This window comes from Mustela lutreola, chromosome 8 (genome assembly GCF_030435805.1).
Source record: "Mustela lutreola isolate mMusLut2 chromosome 8, mMusLut2.pri, whole genome shotgun sequence".
Lineage (NCBI taxonomy): Eukaryota > Metazoa > Chordata > Mammalia > Carnivora > Mustelidae > Mustela > Mustela lutreola.
The window spans coordinates 8,388,778-8,401,678 of record NC_081297.1 but is presented as its reverse complement, the minus strand read 5'-3'; the positions used below and the strand labels follow the sequence as shown (position 1 = coordinate 8,401,678).

Genomic DNA, 12,901 nt, shown 5'->3' with positions numbered 1-12,901 from the left:
GTCTGGGAACCCGCATTTTAACAACCTCGGAGGGAATACACATCCTAAAATTTGAGAACTCCCGATTGGTGCCTTTACTTGGAACTTCCCAGAAAAATATCCTAAGAAAGGGGCTCACTCTAGACACACCCGTTTCTTCCCCATATTGTTATAGATGGAATTTTCTCTTTTGTTCACTCTCCCTCTCCCCATCATTAAAACCCCTTTTTGGTTTTTGGGAGATCCCATACTCCCACTCACCGCTGCTCTTCACGCTAAGGTCAGCCCAGCATGGTTTCTGTAGATGGAGTGCAAGTGAGGGAAGAGAGAGGTCTGCATACCCAAATCTCATTATTTCTACTTTCTCTTGATGAAACTTCTGTCCTGTTACCCATCCTGGCTTTCACACTCCATGCAGCCCTCCCTCACACCCCCTGTTGAAACCTTGAATTTAGGATGCTGACACAAAAGGAATAGTTTATGTCCAAAGACTCGCCCATCCCTTCTCCATGTACAGCATCTAAGTGGACAAAAAAAAGAGGGAAGAGGCAAGGTCATAGAAATGAATCTTTAAAATCCCTTTTTGTTTCATCACTGTTAAGGCTATAGTCAGATAAATTCATTCCCAAGGGAGAGGGAAAGACCGGAAGCAACAGGACATCCCAATAAAGGACAAATAAGACATCCAATTCTCGTACCACTTGGAATAAAGAGGTAGCCAGAAAATCCAACCTTGACCAAAACTGCCATCGGAGTGTCTGCTGGGAAAGGGGCCCTTGTCTCCATCCCCACCTCCAATATCTCGCTTCATAGTCCCAGCCCCCAATTCCTGCTAATTCTATCACACCATCACTCCATGCTTCAGCTGGCAAGATGACTCGGAAGAATTTGGAGGCCATCCAACCCATTGCTCAGTGGGGAGTGGCAAGGCGGGAGTGGGCAGGAGCCTTTTCTCTCAGGGTGGAAATGTTTTGATATTCCAAGAGGATATCTGGAACTTTTCCTACAGAGAACCCTCATCAAGACTCTAGAATTCCATTAGGCACATCTCAAGGAGCAGATTTAATATGAGTTTTACAGTCTTCTGTTGGTCAGCCTGAAATGGAGCCAACATGTAGTCATTTTCAGTCATTCAGATTCCATACATGAGATCAGTATCAGTTTTCTGAACAATCAAGCGGTTTTATCGTGACCAACCGGTGTTCAGTAGCTTCTCATCTTGGAGGTCAGTGGTGGTGCACTAAAAGCCTTTGAGCTTTGGATGCAAAGGGATCTTGGTTTCAATCAAGCTTGGCCAAGTACTAAGGCATGATTTGGAACAACTTATTTAGTCGAATGGAGCTTTGGTTTCCACATCCACTATAGGAGGAAGATAATGACCTATCTGGAATGGGTTCTTGTGAGGATTTAATTAACCAATATTTATTGAATTCTTTGACATAGACCCTGTGTCTTGAGACAATCCACAGGCGAAGAAGCAGCTCCGGTCATGGGCTGAGTACTCTGGTGCAGGCTGGGGAGTGAATAAAGACCTACCTACAGGAGGTGGTTGAAATGGGTGGTTGAAATGGGTGAAGGTGGTCAAAAGGTACAAACTTCTAGTTATCAGAACGGTTAAGTCCTAGAGATCGAATGTCCAGCGTGGTAATTACAGTCAATAAAGCTCATCACCTATTTGAAAGATGCAAAGAGTAAATCTTACAAGTGCCCATCATAAGAAGAAACACTGGGACTGGGGTGCCTGGGTGGCTCAGTCGTTAAGTGTCTGCCTTTGGCTCAGGTCATGATCTCAGGATCTTGGGGTCGAGTCTCACATGGGGCTCTCGGCTAAGCAGGGAGCCTACTTCCCCCTCTCTCTCTGCCTGCCTCTCTGCCTACTTGTGATCTCTTTCTCTCTCTGTTAAATAAATAAATAAAATCTTAAAAAAAAAAAAAGAAAGTAACACTGGGACTGTGTTTAGGGATGGATGTTAACTAAACGTGTTCTGGCAATCATTTTGTGATAGACACATATACCCAGTCATTATTTTGTACACCTACATGAAATACGTTGTTCTATGTCAATTATATCTCAATTAAAGGGGAAAAAAAGCTATGGGACCATCTGGGAGAAAAATCTAAGTAGTTCTCAGGAGGAAGGAATGCTCAGGGAAGGCCCTGCGGAGGGGGTGATACCTTAACAGAAGTCGGTGTTTGGAAAAAGGGAAGGGCTGGAAGACAGGTTTCCCAGCGCAAAAGGGACAGCAAGAACAAGACCCGGGGGATGCCCCCACAAGGCACTTTGGAGACCTGCGGTATGCGGTGGGCAGGAGTGGAAGGACGGGAACTCAGCTTCCAAGCAGTGGAGCTGAGACACAGACCAAGAGGCCATTTCCTGTGCACGGCTCCGTGAGGTTCATGCCCTGGAGACAATGCGAAGCTACGGAATCGTGGCCCGCAGAAAAGGGACAGCCTCTGCTTTTGAATTTAGGAAGATCTCTCTAACCAGAGTGAAGATTATCTGTCCCGCAAAGGATCCGGCACTTAGCAGTTTTCCATCAGTGGTTACTGCTATGCCCTAGTAAATCATTTGCCTCTTATAGATGAAAATAGCCCATGTGTGCCATCTCGGAAGTATTTTTCGTGTGGATCTTTCCTTACTGAGGTCTTGTGTGCGTTGTTTAGCTCGTCCTAAGTGATGTCCCTGGCAGTCTTCTCATCCACCAGAGTGGTGAAAGAGGTTCTGGATAATATAATGACTTAACATGAGAAAGACAGCTCCCTGCCTGCTGATGTTCCAGATACAGCCAAGGTTTAACACGCAGGGGCTGCTGGCTCTTTCTAAGTCGATCATGGTACACATGGTACACATGATCACGGTGTTTTAAGTACTCGACGACTTGCAGCAACAGTCAGGACAACTGACTGATCACTCTCATGACTCATGTTTGTAACCAAAGTTCGTCACCTTTCTTCTGCCACCTGCAGAAGACCTAAAACCTCACACATAAGCCCCAAGCAGAGCGAACCACCCAGCCCCAGCTGCCTAAAACTTCCAAAGCTATTTTGGTCTTCCTGTGATGCTAGGCAGCTCTGCTTTAGTGTCAATAGAACAGAATTGCTTTGGGACCTGACTTTTTAAAATAACTTTGAGGCTGAAAGTGAATTCCATCGAGCAGGTCATTTATTTTCTCCGATAAAGTTCGTAAGAGATGGGCTTGCATCACTGGGCATCTTGATTCTTTGGAAAATGTGTTGGAAACATCTATTAGTTTTGCAACCTTAGTCACAAACAGTGAGCACCCACGAGAGACCCTTGTGAGTCACTGACCATTGCCAACCGACAAGCAAGAACGTCACCTGAGTCCCACCTGCTTCCTTGTGATGAGTCACTCCTCAGTGAAGGAACTGCTAGGTTAAAAAGAGGACAGCACTAAAAAAAGTGTTTAATTTTTTGGTTAATCATGTTTATTGGGTGCTTTCCATGTCTCCTGAATGTACCAATACTTGCTTTGCATTTATTAATACTAACTCTAAATCACAGCTTACAGAGGAGGGAACTATGGCGTTCAGACATTAAATAACGTGTTCAAGACCAGGACGTGGTAGGAGCCACTGACTTACTGACTCTGCGTTCTCCTCTCTTAACCATTATGTTATGCCATAATAAATGCCAACTGGGGTGCCTGGGTGTCTCAGTGGGTTAAGGCCTCTACCTTCGGCTCAGGACATGATCCCAGGGTCCTGGGATCGAGCCCCGCATCGGGCTCTCTGCTCAGCAGGGAGCCTGCTTCCTCCTCTCTCTCTCTGTCTGCCTCTCTACCTACTTGTGATCTCTGTCTGTCAAATAAATAAATAAAAATCTCAAAAAAGAGAAATAAATGCCAACAGAGAGTATGTGCACCTGACCTCGAGAAGAGAACATTCTAACTGTGGAGTAAGCCACGTGTACGTAAAATATTGAATGATAATAAGAAAAAATACAAAAACTGACAAAAAGCAGACGCCTGATGAAGAGCAGAGTTGATAAAAATTCAAAGGTAGGCATGATGCCAGCAAACCGAATAGGTCCGGGGATGTTTATGGTTTGGAGACTGAGTTGGCTGTGCAAGGATACAAGAGGGTAAAAGACCCTTCAGGGAAGGTGGCTGAGGGCAGGAATGTCCCTGGTGAGCCCAGGAAGAAGGGGAGTAAGGTAAGGTGGTCAGGTGGGGTTGATCTGTAAGACACCTTGAATGTAGGGTAGTTGCGTTTGGCCAAAGTGAAGGTTCACTGGACCCAGGAAGAGGCTTTCTGATGTTGGGAGATCACAGGCTTCAGATTAAAAGTCCTACAATCAACCCCATACACGACGTGGGACTTGGAACCTAGTTACTTCAACTCTACACTTCAATTTCTGTAAAATGCCATTAAAATTAAAATATTCACCTTGCATGATACTTTCTGGGTTCAAGATCATGTGCATGCAGGATAGAATCATGTGCTCCACACATAGTAGCTTTTCAATAAACAGCAGCTAACTTTATTTTACTTTTAAGTAAGTTACGATGTAACAGTTAAAATATAACAATTATATTGCTACAATGATAGTTACATTGTTGAAAACAATTTTTGATCTTTTTGCATATATTTTCCCTCAGTCAGAGACAGTATATTCATTGCAAAAGAAAATGTGCTTCATTATTTTTCCTAAACAAGAATTTATCTTTTTTTACTATAAATGTGAGAAAAAAAATTGTTCAGAATTCAAAGACTCTAATATTAACATTTTGGTGTGTTTTCTCTCATTTGGTCTTCCCTAGGGTGATACTCTTTTATTCACCTGATCATAGGATGTCTATGGTTCTCAACCTTAATTTTTTAATGTATTTATGCCTTTTGCTAAACAATATTACAAAGATTAGTGATTTATGTTACCAGATTCTGTTCTAATTATCTTCAGCTGTCTTCAAAAATAAAATTCCACCCCAAAGTTGGAGATTTTCCATATTAATGGGAAAATCGCCTTTTCTTTCTTTTTAAAGATTTATTTATTTACTTGACAGACAGAGATCAGAAGAGGCAGGGAGAGGGAGAGGAGGAAGCAGGCTCCCTGCTGAGCAGAGCCCGATGCTGGGCTGCATCTCAGGTCCTGGGATCATGACCTGAGCCTAAGGCAAAGGCTTTAACCCTCTGAGCCACCCAGGTGCCCTGGAAAAACACCTTTTTAAAAACAATCCCAACAAAGTGTACGTGGATTGCTCTATTCCTCCAAGGAAGTTTCTAGGCTAACAAGAGACAATCTCTGCAGTCACCCTCAAGGAGCTTCCCAGGGCAGATAAAATAAGGTTACAAATGACATCAAATAATACATTGCAGGACCTGTGATCGATTTCAGCAGGCTTCCATAACTGTATTTGTACCCTGTTGACCGTTGTTGGATGTCTTGGGGAAAACATGCCCTGCGCTTCCGTGGAGGTGTTTGGATGCAATTGGTCAAATCCATCAAACGGATGGGCTCAAAATCTGTTGCATTATTTCACAGTCTCCCCCGCCCCCCTTGACTGGTGAGAACGTCTCTGTGCTTCCCCACGCTTCCACTCCGCCTGTCGTTCCTGGCTGCTCAGGGAGCATTTTGTAACCTGCGAAAGAAAGGAAAGCTTTGAAAACAGAACCGGGTTCTTTTTTTAGGGATATACAATGTTGACAGAAATATACTCCAGAGGAATGTCACGCTGCTTTTTTTTTTTGGTTCCTGGCACGGCTTCTTTAGTGCATCAGTAAGTGAAAAATGAGCACGGGAAACTCCTGACAGTAGTAACGGGAGTAGTAACGTCGCCTCCAAGCCGACGATTAGATTCTACTGTACAAACAGGGACACGTCTCTGAACTCCTCACCTCTGAAAGGTAAACAGCGAGAAGGAAATACTCCTCCCACGTGCTTTGAAGCATTCACCTTGTAAAAGGAAAAAAGGACTTCTTTCAAGAGTTCTTCATGCAGAGAGAAGAGGAAGTTCTTTGAAGTCCAGGATAATTTTGGGTCACCACGAAACCAACTCCGCTTCTCTCTACAAGCCATCCTGACCTTTTGGACCAAAGACAATAGAACCACAACTGGGTTATTTCTTCATCAGTGTGTCTCCAGGAAAGTTACAAAAAACTATCACCACCGGAGAAGCTGCTGTCTTTGCTCCCTCTCCCAGCTCCCTGCCATTCCTTCACTAAAAGGTAGACCACCTCCAGTGGGGGAGTAAAATAAATACACGGGGATTTTTTTTTTTCCTCCTCTAAAAATATAATTATATGAGAGAAAAGATCCACTTTAGTGAAGTTAAGGTAATGTGTCTTTTCTCTTGATTAATTCAGTACTCAAAGCCAGGACCCAAGGGTTAAGTAGCCCTCTGATTTAAATTTAAATGGTAAATTAAATAGCTTATTGAAGGATGTTTAGAAAAGCAGTCCACAAAGACAGCTGGAAAATTCCCAGGAGGAATGGCCCCTTGGGCAATGTCTTATTGATTCTTCTGTTTGTCCAAATGGTTTTCTGGACCAAAGCTCAACAGCCTACAGAGCTAATTCAGTCCTCAACATCATCTCTCTCTCAGAGACTCTGAGCTCTCGTTGATGGGACCCGCTCTTTGGTTCAGTCACAGCGAGGAGGAGAACATCTCGAGGCATCTCAAAGATCTGTGTTTGGGTTTGGATGTTTTACACCAGAAACTTTGAAACTGAAGTTTCAGAGGAATGGAAAAGCCAAATATTTTTCTTGTATTATACATAGTCACAAAACGACTTCTTTTCTAGAAAGAATATGTTTTATTAAAAAAAAAAAAAATACATGTGTGGCTTCCAGTCCTTTCGGCTTCTAACTCTCTGTGGCACTGCTCATTGGCTCAGCGGGCATGGAACTAAGTTAGCAGAACCATTTGCTCCACGGGCCAGACAACTTTGACTCCTGTGAAATGACTGTGAGCACACACCCCCTCATCACGGCTAGGCATCTCTCATTGTCACAGGGATGGTGATGAATCTGGACAAATAGATTAAAAATGGATTTTTTACAATTTCATGAAGTCTCGGGACTTTATAAAGTCTAGTATAGGTCAATGGTATCATCTCTGTTTTTTAAAAACACTAAACACTTGGGGCGCCTGGGTGGCTCAGTGGGTTAAGCCTCTGCCTTCGGCTCAGGTCATGGTCTCAGGGTCCTGGGATCGAGTCCCGCATCGGGCTCTCTGCTCAGTGGGGAGCCTCCTTCCCTCTCTCTCTCTCTCTCTGTCTGTCTCTCTGCCTACTTGTGATCTCTCTCTCTCTCTGTCAAATAAATAAATAAAATCTTAAAAATAAAAATAAAAACACTAAACACTCTATGTAAATAAGTCAATAGATACATGTTGTCTTATGCCTGAAGATTTCACAGAAAAATTCTCAAAACCTTCCTCAATGTCCAGTAATGGCTGTAAATGATGTGGGTCCCCTTTCTCGTATCCTAAATCTAGGGAGAATATCCTAAATCCATCCAAAATAACCATAGGACCAATAAAAGTCCACCCTTTAGGTGGCAGATAGGGCCTATACCAATCATTCCATCCCAAGATATGGTCCAAATTGTACATATAAAGAGATTCTAGATAAGTTTTAAATTCAATAAATATTTGTGGCTGATTATACGCCAGACACTATCTTTTCTCTTCCAGAGAAAGATTAGGAGCTTGAAAATATGGATGGTTAGTTCACACACGTTTACATGAGTCAAAGAAGAGGTGCTCCATGGATGTTTTCTGAGCCTCTGAAAATAATAAAGAGAGATTTAATTATGAGGCAGTTGCTCAAAACACTGACAATGTGAGAGATGGGAACAAGCAGAATGGAACAATGATTTAGTCATACCTGACCTTCTTATTAGTCTATTTTATCTCTTCTATCCAAGTTTATTCCTCCTGTTGTGAATCAAGATCTTTATTTCTCAGGGTTATGGTGTGTTTTATGTCATTCGAGCCCCATAACATCTTTTGGGGATAGGTATTTTTTACTCACATCTTACAAATAAGGGAACTGAGCCTGACAAAGGCATAATAATTTTCTCACAGTAAAATAGTTAATAATCAGTAGACCCAAAACTTAGACCAGTTAATCCAAATATAAATCCTGTCCATTCTCCCGTAGATCATGCTAGTCACTGCACAGGCATTCTCCAATGACAAATAGATCATATTCCAATACTTTGTTTTGGAATTTAAATCTGAATTTAATCTCTGTAGACACTATGTTATAAATGGCAGCAAAATTCCTGTCTAGCTCGGGAAAGACGGTTTCACGTGAAAGATGCAAATGAATCATTGCAGACTCATTAGACAGATTTCTGGGATATGGAAACAAGAGACTTGTAATGACCGCCCCTCGTTACACGAGTTATTTGCATTTTTACAAAAAGTGCTTTGTACGTGACAATGAAGCTATAATTGGTGAAATTACATGTAATATTTCAGACAGAATGGTATGCAAACTGCTAGCATGGGAAAAAAGATCGTTTGGGACTTAGAAATTTACCACTGAGCTCACTTCTGCCTTAGATGCTCCTGATTTCCGTAACTTCTTTTCTTCCTCCACTTCAAAAAACTGCAAAACATCACAGAAATATAAGAAAGTACATAAAATATAAATATACCTCAATGAATTACCATAAATTGAAAACTCATGTTTGGGTACATACAGCATGTACTTTTTTTTTTTAAATTTTTTATTTTTTATAAACATATATTTTTATCCCCAGGGGTACAGGTCTGTGAGTCACCAGGTTTACACACTTCACAGCACTCACCAAAGCACATACCCTCCCCAATGTCCATAATCCCAAGCATGTACTTTTTTTAATCTGGCTTCATTCAGTCACCAGTATTATTTTGATATTCATTCATGTTGTTTTATTTAATAATCATCCATCATATTGTTGAGGAATATTACATTGTATGGATATACCACAATTTCTTTGTCTATTTACCTGTTTGTTGATGGGCCTTTGAGTTGTTTCTAGCTTGGAAGTATTACAAATAGAGCTGCTATGAACATTTGTGTACAAGTCTTTGTATGGACATATGATTTCATTTTTTATGTATAGTTCCCTCTTAATGGAATGGATGGAGTGTGTGATAGGCATATGTTCACCTTTTAAAAAGTATCAAACTGGTTTTGCCTATCAGAATCATTTTGTGTTATTCTACAAACAATGCATGAGTGTTCCAGTTGTTCTATATCCACACCACTCTGTTTAATCTTAGCCATTCTAAGAAGTGTGTAATCCTATAAAATTGAGCTTTTAATTTGCAATTCCCTGATAATTAATGAAGTAGAACATGTTTTCATGTATCTTCCCATGGGAAGTGTCTATTCAAGTCATTTGCCCATTTTTTTTTTTTAATTGGATGGCTTCTTTTATTATTGAATAGTGAGTGCTCTTTATTTTGGGTGTAAACCCTTAATAGATATATGATTTGAAATCCTTTCTTCTGCTCTGTGGTTTATTTTCCATTCTCTTAATAATTTCTTTCTTTTTAAAAAAGATTTTATTTATTTATTTGACACACAGAGAAAGATCACAAGTAAGCGGGGCGGGGCAGGGGGGTGGTGGGAAGCAGGCTCCCTGCTGAGCAGAGAGCTTGATGCAGGGCTCAATCTTAGGACCCTGAGATCATGACCTGACCCAAAGGCAGAAGTTTAACTTACTGAGCCACCCAGGCACCCAATAATTTCTTTCAAAAACCAGAAAGTTTTAATTTGATGTATTATAATTTATCAATTTTTTTCTTTTTAAGAATCATGCTTTTGGCATTGTATCTAAGAAATCTTTGCTTAACCTCAGGTACTGTGAACTGAATGATGCCCCTTCCATTCATATACTGAAGCCCTAACTCAACATAACTATATTTGGAGATAAGACTTATGAGGCTGTAATTAAGGATAAATGAGGACATAGCACTGGGGGCCCTGATCCAAGATGATTAGTTTTCTTATGAGAATCGACATCAGAGAACCCGCACTCTCTCTGCTATGCGGGGATTCAGTGAGACGGCATCCATCTACATTAGAAAGAGAGTTCTTGCCAGAACCTGAATCAGCAAACACCTTGATCTTAGACCTGCCAGCCTCCAGAAAGGTGGGAAATAAATTTCGATTGTTTAAGCCACCTAGATGGTAGTATATTTTTATAGCAGCCCAAGCAGACTAATACAGCAGATGATGCAAAGTTGGCCTGTATTTCCTTTTAGAATTTTCATGCTTTTACATTTATAAAATGTAAAATCACTTGTAAAGTGATTTTTACATTTATGTCCATGATCCATTTTGAGCTATCTGTGTGTATTAATCTTTAAATTTATTTCAGCAAAATTTTACAGTTTTCAGTATCCTTAAGTATTTCATTCTCTCATATTTTTTGTTATTATAAACAGTATTTTTATTTCAATTTCTAATTGATCATCACCAGCACTGGGAAATATAATTTATTTTTCTGTACTGATCATACATTAGCCAACCTTGCTAAATGCACCAATTATTTCTAGTAGCTTTTTTGTAGACAGGATTTTCTACATAGAGGAACAATTGTCTGCAAATAAACACAATTTTACTTCTTTCATTCCAATCTGAATGGTTTTCCTTTCTTGCCTATGACATTGGCTAGAACCTTCAGTACAACCAATGTTGAATCAAAGTGGCAAAAGTGAAAGTCTTTGTTTTGTTCCTAATCTTTAACAGAGAATATTCAGTGTTCTTATGATGAACATTCATTCATCATAAGTATGGTGTTGCCTATAGGATGTTTAAAAATGGTTTTTAATTGCAATTGAATTTCTTTAACTGATAAATGTGTTAGCAGATTATACATTTCTTCCTTGGTGTGCTTTTGTACTTATGCCTTGCAAGAATTTCTCCTTTACTTTTAATTATTCAAGTTTAATAACTTAAGATGACTCATAGCGCTCACATATTTTTCTTTTAATACATGTAGAAACAAAAAAGATATCATTTTCCTCTTTTCTGATATTGCTAATTTGTGTTTTTATTTCCTAATTGATATGAATACAGGTTTTCATAAGATTCATAGATCTTCTCAAAGAACTAACTTTTGGTTTTATTACTTTTTCTCTATTGTTCTTCTATTTTCTGCTTCTTTGATTTATTTCTTATCTTGGGCTTACTTCAAGTTTCATTTGCCTTTTCTTTTCTCATTTCTTAATTTAGAAGCTGAGGTCATTGGTTTGTGATCTTCATTCCTTTCTAGTTTGGGCTTAGCGCTATAACTTTTCCTCTAAGTTCTGCTTTGTCTGTATCACACAATTTTTTAAATATTGTGTTTCCATTTTAATTCAATTAAAAATATTTTCTATTTTTAAAATTTCTTATTTGATCCATAAGTTATTTAGCAATTACTCTTTCTCTCTCTATTACTCTTTCTATTACTCTCTCTATTACTCTTCCATTTCCAAATACCTAAAAATTTTCCAAAAATATTTCTGTTGATTTCTGATTTAGTTTCATTTAATCAGGGAATACTTTTTATATGACTTTAATAATTTTACAGTTTTTAAATTTATTTTATTCTCATAACAATTGCACCTCTACCTGGAAAATAGTCTATGATCGCTGAGGAAAAAAAAGGTGTGTTCTTTGCTGTTTGGTAGAGTTTTCTGAAACTGCCAACTAGGCTGATTGCAGGTATTTCTGTAAATATAAATTAGATCATTTGATAGTGTTGTTCAAGTCAAATATAATTTTACTGATTTTTCTGTCTGTTTTCTGTCAATCATTGAAACCTCTGATTATATTTATAAATTTATCTATTTCTCTCTTTAAGTCCATCAGTTTTTACTTTATATAATTTGAAACTTTGTCAATAGGTAGTGCCAATTGTTTAAAATTTTGTACCCCTTGATGAATTGCCTCCTTTACCATTATAAGTTGACCTTTAAAATTTTTGTTCTTTCCTCTGAAATTCACTTTTTCAGACATTCATATAGTTATTCCAACTTTTTTTTATGCATCTTAACATTGAATAACTTTTTCTATTTTTCATTTTGAGAACTCAGTAGCCAGTCTAACAGTTATGCCTTTAAAAGCAATTTGCTTCTTCCCTGCCCTCTCTACCCTGGCTGCAGTGTGTGATTTCTAAGTGTGATTTTCTTTTCAGTTATTGGAATTTATAGGGCTTCTTGATTCTGCATCATGATCCTTCCTGTCTTTTTTCAGCTGTATATTATCCACTGTTTAATCAAAATACAATTTTCTATTAAAATCATATATGATAACTTTCTAGAGTTTTAATTTTAATTCTTGTTACACTTTCCAGTTCTCTAACAAAGTTCTCAATTATCTTTCATCTCTTTAAACATAAAATGTAGAGCTACTTTAGGGGCACCTGGGTGACCCAGTCATTAAGCATCTGCCTTCAGCTCAGGTCATGATCCTGGGGGTCCTGGGATCAAGCCTCTCATCAGGCTGCCTGCTCGGTGGGGAGCCTGCTTCTCCCTCCTCAACTCCCCCTGCTTATGTTTCCTCTTTTGTGGTGTCTCTCTCTGTAAAAAAAAAAAAAAAAAAAAAAAAAAAAAAAGATAAATAAAATCTTAAAAAAAAAAAGTCAAGCTACTTTAAGGTCTATGTTTGAATATTTCAGTATCTGGGGTTCCTATGGGTGTGTTTCTGTGATCTGATACTTCTGCTTATTTTCCTTCGTGTTGTGATGTCTTCCCATGTTCAAATTATTCTTGAAATAATTTAAGACCCAAATCGATGTTATATTTCTTGAGAAGGGATCAGTTTGTTTGAGTATGAAAGGGACCTGGTAGTGGTAATACTCCAGGAAACTCTTAACCTAATATTAGGAATTGAGATGGTATAAAGCTAGGCTTTTCTATTTGTAGGACTTTTATTCCTGATTCATCCATATTCCCAGGATGCAACCCTCAGGATC

The 12,901-nt window shown here is 39.2% G+C and overlaps 1 long non-coding RNA gene across 1 annotated transcript in view; it reads right to left on the bottom strand.

Moving 5' to 3' along the window:
• Window positions 1–3,581: 3,581 nt before the first annotated feature.
• Window positions 3,582–12,901, bottom strand: part of LOC131838092 (uncharacterized) — a 172,251-nt gene continuing 162,931 nt past the window's right edge. Inside the window, exons 3-4 of the long non-coding RNA XR_009356470.1 lie at window positions 8,488–8,556; window positions 3,582–5,579 (exon numbers count right to left, since the gene is read on the bottom strand). This is a non-coding gene — a long non-coding RNA (uncharacterized LOC131838092). The remainder of the gene's footprint in view (window positions 5,580–8,487; window positions 8,557–12,901) is intronic.